We start from the raw sequence: 16,095 nt of genomic DNA on the forward strand, positions 1-16,095 counted from the left end.
CAACATGTCGTGTCACACGTTTTTGTACATGATGTGTAATAACCTAATCATAACGTGTAATATATTTTTGTACATGACGTGAAATATCATAGCATGTAATTTCATTAGAGGTAATTTTGTCTAACTTAATTAAAAATAGTTAAAATTATAAAGAGAACTATTTTTGAAAATATTTTATCTTTAAGAATTGTTTTTAAAAATGCCCCATTCTAATACATGAAACTTGCAATTTCCCAGCTGTATCATTCCTTGCAATAGACTCACAGCTCCCCCGTAACCATATGAAAAGAACCACGACACAACCTGCAACCACCACAACCTTAGACCCCCAATAAACCTTAACAAACCAAAGAAAATCAGTCACCATATCTGATATCACCCCACCTGCAACCGCCACAACCTTAGACCCCCAATAAACCTTAACAAACCAAAGAAAATCAGTCACTATATCTGATATCACCCCATTATCTCACTTAGTAACCTAATAAAGGAAAAAGCAACAGCCACCTCATACCACCACCTACGAACGTACCCTCCTATCACTCACAGAACCTCAAGTGTAAGACCAAAGCAAAACAAACATCCCTTAACACTTCCAGGAAGTAGCCTGCCAAACACAATTTCAAAAGCACCCACCAACCACCGCCCAAAGAAACATACAAGGACACCAAAACAGTTGGTCACCTTCTCTCATCAAAATATGTTGTCAAATCTTTACTCAAGAAGCCAAAAAACCAAAGCATCCTAAAATCGAGAAGAGAGGCAAATCAATCATTAATTGTACCCTACTGTTTTTGAAGAACCTTTCGTTCCCATAGCACCACCAAACCTCCAACCCTACCATTGGATGGACTTATCACCCATTATTGATGTTTTAATCAGCATGAAGCATCTTTCAAAGCTCGCAAAATTGGAACTTTCTTCTCCCATGCTCACAAAATAACCAAACAAAGTTGCAATTTCTTTGAAGGTCATTCGGCTCCATGAATGAATTGGAACCCCTCAAATCACTAGCCAACATTTCCTTTTACCCCAATTAACATCCGGGTTCCAATCACAAAAATTACAGAGCCATTTTCCCAACCTTATTCAACCTTCAGTTTCGTGCTTCTCCATTAATTCTCGCTATTCAATGGACACCAAAATTCTCTCCTCATATTGTCTGGACTGCGATCTGCAAAACATGGCATACATGCATGAGTGAGTTAACCCATAATGTTGTAACACGCCCTGCATATAACGTACAATGTTGTAACATGCCATGCATATAACGTAAAATGTTGTAACACACTATACATATAACGTAAAATTTTGTAACACTCCGTGTGTATAACGTAAAATGTTGTAACACGTCATGCATATAATGTAAAATGTTGTAACACGCCATGCGTATCAAATCAAATGTTGTTACACGCCAACGCTGACACGCCAATCATTATAATTAATGTATCCTTACACTAACTGTCCTAAAATACCCATGACGTGTGTCACGCTAATCAGTGTAATTATTGACTCATTACACGAACTACCTTAAAATAATCAATGTCGTGACACGTTAAAAACCTCAAAAAGTAGTTAACCCACTACACGCCATATTTGTTGTAGTTCAAAACTTTCGTACGACTATAAAATCGGAAAAAAAACAATTTAAACATAACAATTGAAAACGATTGAAAAAACACGAACATATCACACAAACCTAGCAAAAAATTAATGAACAAAATAAAGTTTTAAAAGTTTTATTTACAAACTGACTAACCTTTTCACTGATAACCGACATTGTTGCTGTGGTGTCGTCAAGCTTGCAAAAAACAAAGCCGAACACTCTGGTACCTTTGGGAATGAGGAATGAATCAAATCAAACTCTCTGAGTTCCTTAACACAGACGTTTGTGATTTTTGAAAAATATTTAATTTAAATGAAATGACCTCACAATTTCCTTTATAAATATTCATTTATTCATTGAATTCATTCAATGGACGTCCAATCGGTTTCCTCGTTATTTGTCCCTTTTTTTTTCCTTTTTCAAACTAGGTCGTGTCACATGTTCAAGCCATGCCATGTCATACACTCTAAACCCTATCGTGTCATAGATCTCCATGGAGTCTGACAAACTCTGAATGCTGACGTGTCACAGATTCCCTCCATGGCGTGTCACAAACTCTGAACCTTGCCGTGTCACAAATTCCCTCCATGGCATGTCACAAATTCTGAACATTGGTGTGTCACAGATTCCCTCCATGGGGTGTCACAAACTTTGAACCCTACTGTGTCACAGATTCCCTTCATGGCGTGTCATAAGCTCTGAATGCTAGCATGTCACAAACTCTGAATGCTGGCGTGTCACAGATTCCCTCCATGGCATGTCACAAACTCTGAACCCTACCGCGTCACAGATTTTCTCCATGGCGTGTCACAAACTCTGAACACTGGTGTGTCATAGATTCCTTCCATACCGTGTCACAGATTCCTTCCATGACGTGTCACAAACTCTGAACGCTGGAGTGTCATAGATTCCCTCCATGCCATGTCACAAACTTTGAATGTTGCTATGTTACAGATTCCTTCCATGCCGTGTCATAAACTTTGAATGCTGTCGTGTCACAGACTTTAAACCCTGTCGTGTCACAGCCATGTCACACATTTCCACCATGTCATGTTGCACATTCCTAACATGCCGTTTCACAAATTCTAAACCCTACCCTGCCACAGCAATGTCACATATGGTCTGCTGTAGCACGACCATTTCGTGCTTTGGATTCACATCTTTCTTTTTTCGATTTACTACCGTATAAGAGATTTTTGGTTTCACATCATTCTCCAAGCTTTCGATTCATCACAATTGGTTCCTCATTCGGTTTAATATTACTTTTCTCCTATTATCTGAATGCCATGTTCGAAATTTTTGAAAAACCATCTCATGCAATATTATTTTATTTTGCACAAGCTTCACGAAAAAAAATGGATGTTTTGCACAAAATTAGATATTTGCAAATTCTTTGCATATTTATTTTTTCATTTTTTTGTCTGTTTGAGAGTACGCGTCAACGAAAATGACTCATTAAGGGTATTTTTGTTTCAAAATCTATTTTCGTGACTAAAAACAGTTAAAATTATTTTAAAGCTTATTTTTAAAAACACGTTATTTTTAAGAGTTAAATTTTTTTTTTAAAATAATCGTTGGGTATTTTTCTACCAGCTTAAACTTTTGAAATACTTGGTAATCCAATGCAACTTGGTTTTAATTAGAGCATCAGCTCTATTGGAATTTCTTTTTCTAATTTGGCTAGAATTCTCTCCCCTTCACGTTCGGTCAATCAAGACATGGGATTTTTTGTTAGTCTTTTATGCGAACCAACACTGAACATCATATTTTCAGCACTCCATGTGTCTTCGACAAAAACAGCTTCCTATCAGCATCGCCATGCCTTTACATGGGGTAGGTCAAATTCCACTTGCTTCAATACCACGCATCAGAGTTCCGGCAGACCTGACTTTGCCACGTCAACACTCTCCCACCACATGTCAACTCTTAAGAGGTCCACCTGATAACAATTTAACACATGTTGTCCACGTATCAGATTTCTAGTGGTCCACATCACTAAAGTGTCGGTAATTTTGACTGATTCGTACGTCACGTGCCAATGTTTTAGTGAGCCACATCATTAGTTGACTCACCCAAGTTTGACCTATTCAGGTCATGGATAGAGGTTTAATCGTCTGGTTCAAGTGTCTTTTGATCGGTTCTTCTTGCTTTTCGATCGATTTTAAAAGTTTCTTACTGTTTTCTTTCTTATTTTGACCTTTGTTTTTCACAAATCTACTTCTATGATAATCTTTTTGCTTTCTCTAGTTTGATTTGTGTATATATTTTAAATAATTATGGAGAAGTTTAAAATTTCTAGGCCTATTCAAACTCTTTTTGACAGTAATAATTATTTGCTTTGACTGAAGAAATTATGGCTAGTTTTCTTAAAGGGAGGAAGCTTTGGCAATATGTCACTGGCGAGATCAATAAACCAACAAAAAGGAAAGATGAGAATGATGCCGAATTCTATGAGCGATTTCCAGACTGGGATTGCAAAAATCATCAAATGTTGACTTATATTTGCAATACCATTACTTCTGAAGTCAAAAGTTAGTTTGGCCGTGCTACCATTGCTGGAGGGTATTCCATCAAAGGATCCAATAACAGTGTAGTTGTATGTCCTGCAAACTAATTAGTTGGCTGTATATAGATATATTTTGTAATTTAAACATTTACATTTAATAAAAATATTTTTTATTGTCATAAAATTATTAATGTTGACAAGGTGAAATAAAGTTCATGGAATGTCTTATGCTTTGCAGAAAGAATTATAAAGTGTTATAATTGTATGATCTTTAGGTTACGTTTGGTTAACGAAATATATAAGAATAAAATAGAATAGTTGGCTATATATCTTGCAAAGGATATCCTGCAATAACAGTGTCGTATATCCTACAAACTAATTAGTTGGCTGTATATATATATATATATTTTGTAATTTAAACATTTACATTTTACAAAAATATTTTTTATTGTCATAAAATTATTAATGTTGACAAGGTGAAATAAAGTCCATGGAATGTCTTATGCTTTGCAGAAAGAATTATAAAATGTTATAATCGTATGATCCTTAGGTTACGTTTGGTTAGCAGAATATATAAGAATAGAATAAAATAGTTATTATGTGAAAATAAAATAAAATGGTAATAAAATAAAATAGTTATTACGTAGTTTGGTACGACAAATGAAATAGATTAAGAATAGTTATTATGACTTATTGCAGTATTTTGTTGGTAAAAATAACTTTGGAATAAGAAAGGAATAGAGTATAAAAATATAAAAATACCCTTTATTATATATATGATTATTTATTTTTATTTTATATTATTTTTTAAATATTAATAATTTATATTTTATTTAAATATTAATAATTGATCATCTAAATATTAATATTTTATTTATAATTTAAAATGCTATTATGATTATTTATTTTTATTTTATTTTTAAAATATTATATTTATAATTTATTTAAAATATTTATAATTTAAATATTAATCTTTTAATTATAATTTATAATTAATATTTAATTTATAATTTAAATGTTATTATGATTATTTATTTATTTATATTTATTTAATTTATTTTTAAACATTAATAATTTATAATTAATTTAAAATTAATAATTAATCATTTAAATATTAATATTTTATTTACAATTTAATCATTAATGTTTTAAAATATTAATATTTTATTTATAATTTAATCATTGACATTTGAAAATATTAATATTTTATTTATTACGATTAAAGCATAAATAATTTTATTTAATTTTTAAAATTAAAATGTTATTTTTTAAATTTATAATTGATCTTTTAAACTTTTTTCTTTTTTATAATAATATTAGTAATTGATAATTTAAATATTAATATTTTATATATAATTTAATCATTAATATTTTATTTATAATTTAAATATTACTATGGTTCAAATATTAATAATTTTAATTAATTTTTAAAATTTAAATATTATTTTTTATAATATATAATATGTAATTTTTTTAAAACTTATAAAAGACATTTTAGTTTTTATCATTTTTTGAGGTTATTCCTTAACTAAGGAATAGCTAATTAATGCCATGGGGGGTGTTGGTTTAGCTATTCCTTGATTTTAACTTATTTTGAGAAATAGCCATTTTAGAGGAATGGCTATTCCTTGAAGCATGTAGGAACCAAAAAAAGGAACATATGTTCCTTAGGAATAGAGGGGGAATGGCTTAGCCATTCCTCAAATCAAACATGCTATTATTGTATCAAAGCATAAATTACTATGTTGTTGCTTATCGATATTTTATTATCACGAAAAATAGATATTGATAAAACTGAGAAATTGACACATGATTATGTTCTTCACTTAAGAAGAGAACAATCAATTTCATAAATTTAAGTATGAAATACTTGAACTAACATGTAAGTACTTGTTATAAGAATAAGTTCATTGAACATGATCCACATTGAGAATTCCAAATGCTACTTCACTCAAATGTTTATATATGGAATAAAAACTCATGTGACAGTTATGTAAGTGATTTTTGAATATTGATTTATCGAGTTGTCTTATGCATGGAGTGTTATACTTTGATGTTGTCTTTAATGGTCTTAACTAAGGATGCTTATAAAGGATGGATATTGGATATAAGATGAACGACATGAAGGCAATCGATAGAGAATTCACTTTTCTTAGTGATACTTCGGGGAATATCCCAATTGCATTTTGATAAGTAATAACTCAAAAGCGTCTTTGGCCAAGGTAAAATGAGAATTTGGAGAAGAAGTTGATTACAAAAATCAAGAGCGAACATGCTATAAACAACATAAAATAGACATCAAGCAATAAGTTATGTCTTACAGGGATATTAGTAGATGAAACTATTCATTAAAAGGTTAAGTCAAACCATTATGACTATTCTTGGCATTTGAGTAGTCATAATGCATTACTAGATTTCAATCTTGACTTATAAGTATGAATTAATCAATTTGAGAATTGATGATGGATGTAAGAAAGTTTGATTCATTTAAGACATACATACTTCAAATTATATTTTATATTTATTATCAACATATTAAGAACTTAATAGATCACACACATGAAGGATGATTGAGGTTAGGTTGATGCTATTGTTGCCGAATTGTTAGCCATCTATGAGGCAATTATGATCTTTGTTGCAGCTGATTGGTGCAATGGTTTGGTCTTATTATTGAAAGTGATTCAAAAAATGCCGTCACTTGTGTTATAAAGCCTTCTTCCTCTCACTGGAAGCTTCGAAATCTGGTTCTTAAGATCAAGGCAGTGCTTTGGAAGGTCCCTAGGTGGCAGATCCTTCATATCTAAAGGTCAGGTAATCTGATGGCAGATAATCTTGCCAAGTTGGGGTGAAAGAGTTAATGACCTGTTGCAAGTCCTGCACTAAATTTCAATGGACGGTGACTGTTGATTGTTGGTCGGCATTTGTGTTGGAGTTCGTAGGCGTTCATTTCTTACTCTGGATTGTAGGAGGATAGGGTGTTGATTTTCGTTGGATTAACTCGCATCAAGTCTTCTGTTTTGATGCTCAGATTTAGCAAGAGCTGGGAATAGCGAATTTGTTCTCATGTCTTGCTTATTTCTGTCAGGTTTAATGTCTGTTGTTTTGGCTTATTTCCCTTCTTAGCGCAGGTTCATCGGCTTCACTCGTAAATTGGGATAGATTTGGTTTCTTTGTTTCCGTAGGACAAGGAGGGGATACTGGTATTCTTGTTACCAGTCTGTATTGGACTCCCTTTATGGAATGAATTACTTAATTTTCAAAAAAAAAAAAGAGAAATTAAAGTCCAACGTAATTACATTGAAGTTTTGAACTTTAATGGTTTAATTGAAATGGTTAATTAAATCATGGGAGCAATTTTGTAATAACTTAATAGTTGAGCTAAACCTAATTTGTTGATACAAGTAAAATGTTTTAGCTAACCCAAAGGGAGGGAAAAAGAGGTCGAAAAGAAAAGAAAAAAGAAGAGAAGACAACTTTGAACGGAAGCCCAAGTGGTGTAACTACCACTTCTGGGGAACAACCATACATTATATACAAGGTGCAACAAAAAATTAAAAATTTTCTCTTCAAGTAAGATCATCTTTTACTTTATTTAATATAAAAACACAATAAATTTTTTTGGAAAGGCAAAAAAACACAATCATTGGTAGAAGAATCATAAACTGTTATGATCTTTGATGTTGAAATGAAGAGGTTAACAAGTTGAATTACCAAATTCTTCAACCCACGGCCTCTAACGGTAATCCATAGGAATGGCTAGTGAAGAAAACTCCAAGAAAGAAATGCTTAATGTCATAGACTACGTCCTTTGGTTTAAGTATGAGATAACTTGTGCAGTGTTCAATGTTATTGATTTCTCACACAAGTACATGTATCGTTAACAAATAATATAGTGATAAATAGAATATCGATCTTACAGATAATTATTTTAATTCTTATTGTTAACTATTAAAATTATAACACCATAATTTTATCTAAACAATTAAAAATTAAATTAAAAAGAAAAACAAACTAATCTAAATTAACCAAAAAAAATATTTTATTAAATTTGATTGACTTTTAGACCTAAGATTATGATTTTCCTCAATACTTCATCTGATTATTGTTTCTTTCTCTTAACTGAGTTTAATGGATTAAGTTGCTAACTTAGAGTCCTAAATTATTTATAAGTCTCTGTCGAGTTTATCATTAAAATATCTCTTCAAATTAATTTACTATATGTCTATGGAAATTAAATTAAAGAAAGATTCATTAAGTTTGTGCTCTAATTTTGTCTACGTATGGCTTATAGGTGTATGTCTACCATATATGCAAATCAAACCACTTAATCAACTAAGTGTATTTGATCATACGCTATTCTATTCAAGGTCTACTTAAATCTTTCTCTTATCTTTCTAATAGTCTAAGAATCATTTTGTTTGGAGTTCTGTAAAGCGAGCTATGATCAAAAATACCGAAATATGTACAGTAAAAATCTACACCTTAAAATTGCTCTCTTTCTTCCATTAAAATTCTTCTTTCATTAAACACCTACAAAAGCACAAATAAATCAACAACAACCTATCTTAATCACATTAACACCAAATTAAGTAGGAAATTAACTAAGATTAGATTGACTCACCTAAATTAACTAATTTAAATAATTTAAATAAAATATACTAATTTCTATGCATTATTACAAGAACTAAGCTAAATTACCATCAAAATTAAGTCCAAATAACTCTATATCAGAGAGTTATCACTCAAGTGGACGCTTCCACACAAGCCAGCCAATAACTAGATTATATTTGAGCAAACATCAATAATAGCCACTAGTTAGTTTATGCAAAAGCAATACCAAAAGCATAAGGCGTAAAGAATGCCATATATGCAACCATTGAATTCATATAAAAGGAAAATGTTTTATTAATATTAAAAGTAAGTACAAAAGGACCATTATTACTAACACATCATTGTTGAGCCATAGGGATAGCCCTAGATGGTTAGCTATAAACATATATTTACCAATAAGGCAGCCCAATAATCTGCCGACTGCTCACCCCCTAAAAAAAACTAATGAGTTTGTGGCGGAGTTCTTTTGTGGATTGAAACATAATTGAGCCACATTTAGTAGATTAGACCAATTCTTCTAGTTTACTTGCACAAAGTGTCACAAATATTCTTTTAGTAGTCCGTTAAAGCATTTCGTTTGGCCATCTATATGTGGATGATAACTAGAGGAGATGTTGAGTTTTTACCCCAATGCTTGAAAAGCTATTTTCAAAAGAAACTAGTAAACCTTGGATCCTTGTCACTAATAATGCTTTTAGGAACATCTCAATATTTTACCACATGCTTGAAAATTGTATGAACTGTTCCTTCTGTAGAGCCAAACTTCAGTACCAGAACAAATGTAAGGTACTTTGAAAAATAGTTCGCTACCATCAGAATAGCCGTCATATCTCCCATCTTAGAGATCTTTACTATGAAGTCAAGAGAAATGCTTTCCCATGGTCTAGTTGGTATTGGTAAAGGCTTGAGCATTCCCATCAGTTTCTATCTCCTTACTTTGTTTTGTTGGCAAATAAAACACGTCTTGGTATAATACATCACATCCTACCGCATATAGGGTAAATAGTAAACTTGTTTCAATAATGCCACAATGTACTGCCAACTTAGATGTCTTGCTTATGAAGTGTCATGACTTTCTCGCATCAACTTTTGTCTTAGCTCTCCAACTCTCGGAACAAACATTTGTGGCCCTTTGGTTAATATGAGTTCATTTTCCACCCAAAAATTCTTAGACTTCCAATTCTCCACTAATTTAATGATGGTAATGGCTTGGGGATCTTGTCTTAAGTTCTCTTCAATAAAGTTATGAATGCCCATATTTACTACCTGCTGTGATCAGAGCTATCACTCTGAGAGCTACGAATTCAACCTTTCTGCTCAAGGTGTTTGTCGTTTGGTTAGCCCTTTCAAACTTATGCTTGAAGTATAAATCAAACTCAGTTAAGAACTCTTGCCATCTCGCTTATTTGGCCGTGAGTTTCAATTGAGTGAAAAAGTGATTGACTATAGTATTGTTTGTCTTAACCACAAATTAGGACCTTTATAAATAGTGTCGCCACGCTTGTAAGCAATGAATTACTGCTAAAAACTCTTGTTCCTGCACTATGTATCTCCTTTTAGCTTCGTTTAACTTTCAACTTTTAAATGCAATTAGAAGTCTTTTTTACAGTAATACCCCTCCAAGAACAAAGTGTAATACCCCATATTTTGATATGGTGGCTAATAAAGTTTACAGATGCCAATTGAGGTTAATTACTGAGTTAAAAAGGGTAATTCAGAAGTGAACCTATGAAATCTCGATCTCCATAGACACATAACTAGAAGTAGACTTGATAATGGGAACTAGGGGTAATTTCATAATTTCCCTTGGTGAGCTCCTACGAGTGGGTTTTCTTGATGCTATGAAGGTCTAAATAGGCCTAAGGAATGAATAAATGATGTTTATGATGGTAAATAAATGAAGAAGATAAAAATAATGATAATTTTCATGATAAGGGCAAAATGGTCATTTTGCATCTCGAGTCTAAAATTTTATGTTTTCATGAACCCGAGTATTTCTAGACTATTATGGACCTTGCCTTAGTGTCAAAAGAGTAAAAGGTTGCACAAAGGATGAGAGGAAGACAAAGTCACCATATTAAGGGCATTTTGGTAATTTAAGTGAGAAATGGATAAACTTTAGATATAAATTTCTAAAGCTCCAGCAGCTTCCAGCCATTTCTTCTTCCTTCCCATCTCACGTTTCTTCATCTCCATGGGAGCCTCCCATAAAGCTTCCATAACTTTCTCTCTCTAGCTTCAATTTTCATGCTTTTGAACACTTCTTCATGGAACTTTTTGTTCTCTTTCACTCTCTCACCTTAAAACCCTTTAAAAGTCTTTGTTCAGCACTTTCTCTCACTAGTTGAAAATTTTAGAGAGTGAAAGAGAGAGAGAGAGAGAGAGACTTTTCATAATAGCTTGAGTATTCTTGAGAAGGAATTCAACTACAAATCCACTAAGGTAAGTAATGAATGAGGATTGATTTAGGTTGTTGATAATGGCTAGTAATTGGAGTTGTGAGTTGTTTTATTATTGAGGTTTGTTTATTTATTTCTAGAGTTACTAGAGTAGAAAGAATAGATAGCCATTTAATGGCAATTGATAGCTAGTTAGGAATAACTAGTGGAACTTGATTTAGGAAAGAGCTTTTGCAATTATATTAATGCCAATTTGGGTTGGTTGTGATATTGTGTGTGACAATAGGTTCCAATGAGGCCTCGCATGTCCATTTGAAGCAATAATCAAAGTTAGAGTCAATTAAAGATTCAACAAATATCGGTGAGTGAATTTGCATTTCAAAATTATTTTGGGAAAAATAATTGTATTTGTATGAAACATTTGAATGATTTATTTCAACTTTTCTCTAAAAATGTGTGCCGGAGAACAAGCCCTTCATAAAACGTTTTGATGTTGTGAAAATGTGAAATGTGTAAAAAGACGAACCTATGTGCTCCTATATTATGTTGATATATACATATATATACGGATATATGTTGTGCATTGATGAATAATGTTGTGTAATGATATTGACTCGGCTATGTGCGAGTAGGAGTGAGCATAAGTCGATGATGACCCGACTATGTGTTAGTGGGAGTGCGCATAAGCCGATGATGACCCGACGATGTGTGAGTAAGAGTGCGCATAAGCCTATGATGACCCAGCCATGTGCTAGTGGGGAATGCATATGAGCTGATGATGATGGGAGGGTGTGCATGATGATGGATATATATATATATATATACATACATACATAGATATGTGTGTTATAGAAAGTTTATGAAAATAATTGTGATTGTGTTATGTGTTGGCTTTGTTAATTGCTTCCAAAATGCTTTTCATTTCAACAAGAAAGTGGCTTTTGATGTAACAAGACCTATTTCACTTAAAATGCTCTGTTTCTCGCTGTAGCAAGATTCATTTTTGCTACAACGAGAAACTCTCGGGTTTTTAGGGGTAACATTGGCCTGATTCTCGCTGCAGTGAGAAACTCTGGAGTTCTAGTGCAGTGCTTTCACTTTGATGAAGATTTTGACCACTTTCCCATTGAACTTGAAAAAGTGGTAAATATAAAAGTTGTAGCCCTGCCTCTTAGCTTTCAAATGGTTTAAAAATCAGGTCAATTGGACTTCTGTAGTGGAAGATATGATAGCAAAACTGGAACATATGCAAACTGAGACTATTTCTCGTTGCAGCGAGAAACTTGCTGCCATTCTTGCTACCTTGCTTGATTTTGACCTATTTTTCACCCATTTAACTTCATGGATTGATCATGGGTTTTTGCAACACTATGAGGTTATTGATCAAAGTTTGAAATGAGGGTTTTTTTAGTAAGAAATTAAATCAAGTGCATTGTTTTTGAAGCAAGTGCATCATGATTTCCAAATTTCTTCTATCGATTGCTTGTTCCCTTCTTATGTTCACTCATTGAGTTTTGTACTCATGTTTTTAAACTTCATGTTTTCAGATTCAAAGGCAGTTGGGACCTAGATTGAGTGTCCACGTATGCTCGTCCTCTTGGTAGGAACTATGGCATCTCAGTAGTTGTACCTTCACCCACGGTCACTCCGCTGACGGTCAAAAGTCTGTTAACTATGAACATGTATATGTAATGTAATCTGCTAAGATCCATATTATAAGTCAATTATGTATATTTGATTACTGATGCCACTATGAGTTGGTAAACGGGTGATATTATTTTGAAATAATAAAATTGTGAGTTTTGGGTCACTATAGAATATTATTGAAATATTTTTAGTTCAAAATTTCAATATGTGGTTTTAGAAATGATGGTTGGGAATGATGATCGAGTTTGCATAAAAAGGCTTGCTTGGGCTTAGTGAGCTATGCCCATTGGGCCCATGCATCGATCATGGCCCGGTATTTGGGCTGTGACACAAAGTTTGACACATCTGTTTGCACTTTGAAAGGTTTCAATATTTGAGAGTGCTAGGATAAGGTCTGTCATCATTACTTCCTTCAAGTCTTAGAAAGCTTCTAGACATTGAGGTGTCTAATCCCACATTTATCCTTTTTTAAGCAGTTTCGTAAATATCATTGTCTTTTTAGAATCTCTTTCCATAAATCTCTAATAATAGTTGACTAGCCCTAAGAATGAGCAAAGTTTAGTCGTATTTTTAGGAATTTCCTACTTTTTAATAGTCTTCACTTTCTACATATCCATTCGGATGTAAACTTACTCAATTATATGGCTTAGAAATTGAATTTGGGTTTGAGCGAATGCACATTTATCTTTTTTCACATACAACTAGTTGTCTCACAACCTTTGTAAAACTTGTTGCAAATGCCTTTGATGTTCCTCTAAGGTTGAACTATACACCACAATGTCGTCCAAATAGATTACCATGAACATGTGCAGATAATCATGGAAAACCTGATTCATCAATATTCAAAAAGTGGCAAGAGCATTGGTTAGTCCAAAAGGCGCAACAAAAAATTCAAATGCACCATACCGAGTTACACAGGTGGTAAGACCTTAGGTAGCTATTTTGGCATCATATCCTTAAATTTTTCCGAAACCAACTTAACTTCAACAACTATTAAATTTGTGTTATCTTTGCCTTTGTAGATAGGCATAAGCACATTAAAAAGTTTTTCCTTTTTAATCCCCTTCTTAAACTAGATAGTTGATATAATCTTCTTCCTATTCTCAACTAGAATTGTAGTTGGTACCACGTGTAGACACCCATTTTTATCCCATTCATTTTTGTATTTACTTATTTCTATTTTTTTTATCTTTTTGCTATTTTTATTTTATTTATTAAACATCCTCTTTATTTTATTTATATTTCCTTGCTTTTATTTATTTTATATGTTCTGGGATTATATTGGGGCCTAAATTGAAATATTCTATTTGCCTAGGCCTTGTTGGGATTCTTTTTAATGTTTTGTGAGCCTTAAATCGTACAAGGAAAAATGCACACTGCCATAGGCAAAAACATGAAGAATCAACGGCTAACCGAACACTAAGGAAAACATTTTCAACATCTATATAAAGACAAATTGTTTCAAAGAAAGAGGGTCGGATTCCACAGAAAAACCCTCGGATTCCCTAGTAGCGGTAGCTAATTTTCCATAAAAGGCTTAGGCAACCAATTTCAAAAAAAAGAAAAAAGAAAGAAAGCCCTAGAATCAATAGCAAAACCCTAAATTTGTTTACCTTATCAGTTGCACACAACCATATACCACAACCCAGAAATAACATAACCAGAAATTGAAACTAGAAATGAGAGTAAAAAAATCAACAAACAAAATAAAGAGAAAACAATGCAAAAATGAGGAAAATGAGAGGTTTTCTTTTTTGTCTTTGGGGATTTAGGGAGTTTTAAGGTTCAAAGGTTTTCGATCTCTCTTTCATTTGATTGAAGGAGAAAAAAAAGAGTTGGTTTTTGAGACGAAAGAAAAGTAGAGTGTTTTTTTATGTGGTGTTATTGGTGGTGGGGGAGATGTTGGTGAGAAATAGGGTAGGCTTTGGGTCTTGGGGCTTAGAGAGAATAAGGAAAGCCGCACCTTAGAGTGAGAAAATGAGAGTGAAACTGAGAGAGAGAAAAAAAAGGGAATTTATAGTTAGGGTTGTAAGGAGCAAGGTAAAAAAAAGGGAGAGGGCTGGTCTTGCAAATAGACTTGGAGGAATTTGGAATAAGTCCATATTTTTGCTCGGTGTCTTGCCACTAGAAGTAGGCTAGCAGAGGTGGGCCGCAGCTAGCCCATGCGAGAATTAACAGATTTTGCTAACTTTTGGGCCTACTTGTGTCCACTTGGTATGGGCTTCTCTCACCTATTTTTGTTATTTTTTAGAGGATAAAGAAAATTTATAGGTGATTTGGTAATGTTGGTAAAAAATGTTTTGATTATTTTAGAGGATAATGATTTTATAAAAAAATAAAAATGATATACAATTGGATAAATAGTGATTTCATTGGTTACAAGATAATGAATAAATTGAAAGAATATATCAACAATAATTTGATTAGTATGAATAAAAAGTAAACATGCTTATTTTTTGTTAATTGCTAATATACGAATATTGTGAATGATTTTAAAATCTATACTATTTTATATATAATTACTTAAACATTGCATTTATATTTATAAAATAGAAATATATGGATAAGATTGTAGATAATAATTAACAATATAAATTCTTTATTTTATTTTTTTAAAATATTATAATTACCAATTTTAGGAAGATAAGATAAGTCAAAAATATGAATCCATAACATATTTAAAAAGAAGTCCATTTGATACATGTCAGTTTATAGGGTGTCTACATCGAGATATGAAAAAGTGGTTTTAAAGCTCTTACTGCATTTTTGGTATGGGAAATAGCTATGTTATTCCCTCTCTATTCTTAGCTATTTGTTGTAACTTTGTTTAGTTTAGTAGTGCAACCAATAATAGGAATTTTTGAGTAATACCTATTCTTTAAAATGGGTAAAAACTCCTCTTCAAGTAAACCCAATTTTCCCCCTGGTATTATCTATTCCATGTCTCATGGAATAGCTGTTAAACTTGTTATTGTCACGACCCAATTTTTCAGGCCATGACCGACGCGTGAGCTCAATGAGCATAGCTCACTAAGCCCAAGCAAGCCTATTCATTTACCTTTGCTTAACAAATTTATCATATCATGCATACACACACTTTTTTCCGAGTGTGAACATAGCCAAAATACAATGGCATTATCGATAATAATATACATGCACTATACCAGTCATGTATTTAGCAATTTATATTGCATACACATATTCACATTGTTAGATTGTATTCACAAAACAAAAGGACCCATGACTTCTAGCGGAGACATTTACAATAAAAGGGATTACTATCGAATGCCAGACACATACCCAAGAGATGTACTACAGGGACTCCT

Source organism: Theobroma cacao, chromosome 3, assembly GCF_000208745.1.
Source record: "Theobroma cacao cultivar B97-61/B2 chromosome 3, Criollo_cocoa_genome_V2, whole genome shotgun sequence".
Taxonomy (NCBI): domain Eukaryota; kingdom Viridiplantae; phylum Streptophyta; class Magnoliopsida; order Malvales; family Malvaceae; genus Theobroma; species Theobroma cacao.